This window comes from Pteropus vampyrus, unplaced genomic scaffold (genome assembly GCF_000151845.1).
Source record: "Pteropus vampyrus isolate Shadow unplaced genomic scaffold, Pvam_2.0 Scaffold413, whole genome shotgun sequence".
Taxonomy (NCBI): Eukaryota; Metazoa; Chordata; class Mammalia; order Chiroptera; family Pteropodidae; genus Pteropus; species Pteropus vampyrus.
In genome coordinates this window covers 194,359-197,242 of record NW_011889194.1, presented here as the reverse complement: position 1 = coordinate 197,242, position 2,884 = coordinate 194,359, and the positions used below count along the sequence as shown (strand labels likewise).

The 2,884-nt window shown below is 51.4% G+C and overlaps 1 protein-coding gene across 1 annotated transcript in view; it reads left to right on the top strand.

Annotated features, from left to right (window-relative positions):
* XYLT1 (xylosyltransferase 1) overlaps window positions 1-2,884 on the top strand; it is a 74,845-nt gene that overhangs the window by 27,966 nt on the left and 43,995 nt on the right.

The following is a 2,884-nucleotide window of genomic DNA, read 5'->3' as shown; positions in this document are numbered from 1 at the left end:
AAAGCTTCCCTGGAGTCATGCTTTGAGCTGAGAGTTGAAAGAAGAGGAGGCATTAACTGAAAAAATAAATAGGGGGATGCGTGTTCCAGCCAGCAGAAGCCACCTGTGCAAAGGTCCTGAGGCTTGCGGGAACACGGCCCAGGCAGCGAATCGAGAGTGACTTAGGTGGTCAGGGTGCGGTAAGGGAGTAAGCCAACAGAATAACATGGGACCCTGAGGGCCATGTCGAGGAGCCCAAGTTTATCCTTAAAGCAACAGGTTGCTTTTGAGAGGTATCTTATTGGACAGAGGCATGAGGAGATTGCCGTAGTTCCTACTCAATGATTTGGCAGTGGGAGGAGAAAAGGAATAAAAGAGAAAGTAGAGAGGAACTGTGCCGGGCTGCTGGAGGAGGCGAGACACAATAGCTACTGTTTTCTGCCTGTGGATATGTACATTACAGCTCAGGAGATTACACCGGCCTCGTCCCCACGATGATTCCTATTATTTCTTCTCTGTCAGACCTGCCCATAGCCCAGGATATGCTTACTGTCCACACCTTGGGTTTCCTGGGGCTGGACCCTGAAACTCTCTTTCTGTCCTCCGTTTGGCAGAAATTTCCGGATGCTCGGGCCATCGGGAGGTGTAGCTAAGCGATCGGAAGTGTGCGTTTGGGGACCGCGAGTCCAGCTGTCCTGTCTACGGGCCGTAGACACGTTGGACACGTTGCTCGTCTCCTTCATGCTTTGGTTTTTTTCACCTGTGAAGTGGGAACCGTCACAGCGACGTACCTCAGCCTTTGCCGTGATGATCAAACTGAAGCGCAAAGTGCCTTGCCTGGCACAGAGAGCGTGCTCGGTAAACGATGACCATCAGGGTGACCCGGGGTGACAAATGCACGAGCACGGAGAGGACATGTGTTTTGCTCGGCGCTGCATCTCTAGAGCCCGGTACAGTGCCTGGCACAGAGTAGGAGCTCGGTTAAGTCCTCACGGAAGTAAGGCATGAAGGAGCGAATGAATGGTCAGTGGCCACGCCACGGCCACCACCGTGGTTGCAGGGCCTGTCGTCCGTGATTCCTAAGTGACTCGCTGATATTTCATTGCATGTTCTTCACTGCCCCGATTATTAAGGGCATCTCCGGGCTTATTCTGGGATGGAGGATCAGTGGAGAGGTTTTGTCTTGTCTTATTTCTTTCAGCTAGAGGCATTGTCCGATATTTCCACCGTGATTACGGAAACCGTTCCAAAGAGCCAGGGAGTCAATGTCAGAAACACAATGAACTGTGCTGGGTTCTCATTGATCCTACAGTTGGCTAAGCCTCTCCTCCGCTTAACCGAGGTGCCAGCACGGATAGAGAGGAGCCCAGTGGGTCGAGGGATGATGACATGTCATACCTGTCGGGCCACAGAGTCTGGGAGAGGGTCTGGATGCCCCCACAGACCCCGGATGTCATGTGGCAGGTATCCAGTCGGTCCCCACCCTCTGTGGGAGGAAGCTGGGAGGCGGGACCTCTGCTGCTGTGCTCTGTCTCGTTTCTGTGACCCAGCCTCGTATCCGTCGGAGCTCCGTAGTGAAGGCCTCCGACTCTGAGGCCAGGTGGCCCAGGTGCAGATCCCTGCTCCTATTCCGTGCGTGTGGACTGGCTAGCCCGGCACAGGTAATTTAATCTCTCTGTGCCTCCTTCTCTGCAAAAGGGGTGAGACTCATGGTACCCGCTTCATGAGGTTGTTGGAGAGGCAGAACGAATCAATATATATCAATGCCTGGAACACGTGATGTACACTCTCAATGGCTGTCATCATCGTCATCAGCGTTATTAGACAAGTGGCCCAAGCTCTGAGAAGCTCAGTTTGCTTCGTTGCAAAGTGAAGCAACCTGCCTTCCCCCCAGGCCGGCTGTGAGGGTTACGTGGCTAGCGTACGTAAAATGTTTATGTGCTAGCGTACGTAAAATGTTTATGATATACTAAGCGTGGTTATTATTGTGGCTCTGTCGTGATGACTCCTTTTTTCACTGATATTTGATAGTGCTTGTTTTTGATTATGATGAAATGCACATAACCTAAAATTTACCATCAGTGACACTTGGTACATTCGCGATATTGTGCAACCATCATCGATCGCTATCTAGTTCCAGACATTTTAATCTTCCCAAAAGGAAGCCCCATGCCCATTAAACAGTTTCTCTCCATCCTCACCCCCCACACACACACATCCCCCATCTTTGGCAGTCACCGGTCTGCCTCTCGTCCCTATGGGTTTGCCGATTCTGGATGTTTCATATAAAAGGAATCATGCAGTGTGGGACCTCATGTGCCTGGCTCCTTACACTTAGCATCACATTCGCAAGCCCCATCCATATTGTAGCGTGGGCTGGTCTGTCACTCCATTTGATGGCTGCATATTATTCCGTTGTATGGATGGACCACGTGTGGTTTATTCGTTCATCCGTTCATGGATATTTGGGTTATTTCCCCTTGGGGGCTATTGCGAATACTGCCGCTTTGAATATTCAGGTATAATAGTTGTCTGTTTGGACAACTATTTTCAAGTCTTCCGGGTATTCTGGTGACTGTTTAATGCACGTGGTTCAGTGACCTCAGAGAGAAAGGGAAGGATTAGTAAGGATTAATAAGAAGATAAAGTGGGGTTGGTTTGGGCTCCCTTCTCCAGCTCTTGGGCTGCCGCTTCCCCTGGGGAAAGCCCCGATGACCGTGCCGCAGCGTGGCGTGCCTGGGGAAGCCAGCCGTCCCTGTGCCTCCCTCTGAAAAAAAGGAAGGGAGAGAAGCAGTGAGCTAATGAAGCGCTTCCTGCGTGCCCGGCACTGGGCTACGCCCTTCCCACACGTGAGCTCATTGATTCCTTACTCGGACAAGGAAATTGAGGCTCCAAGGGGTAAAGT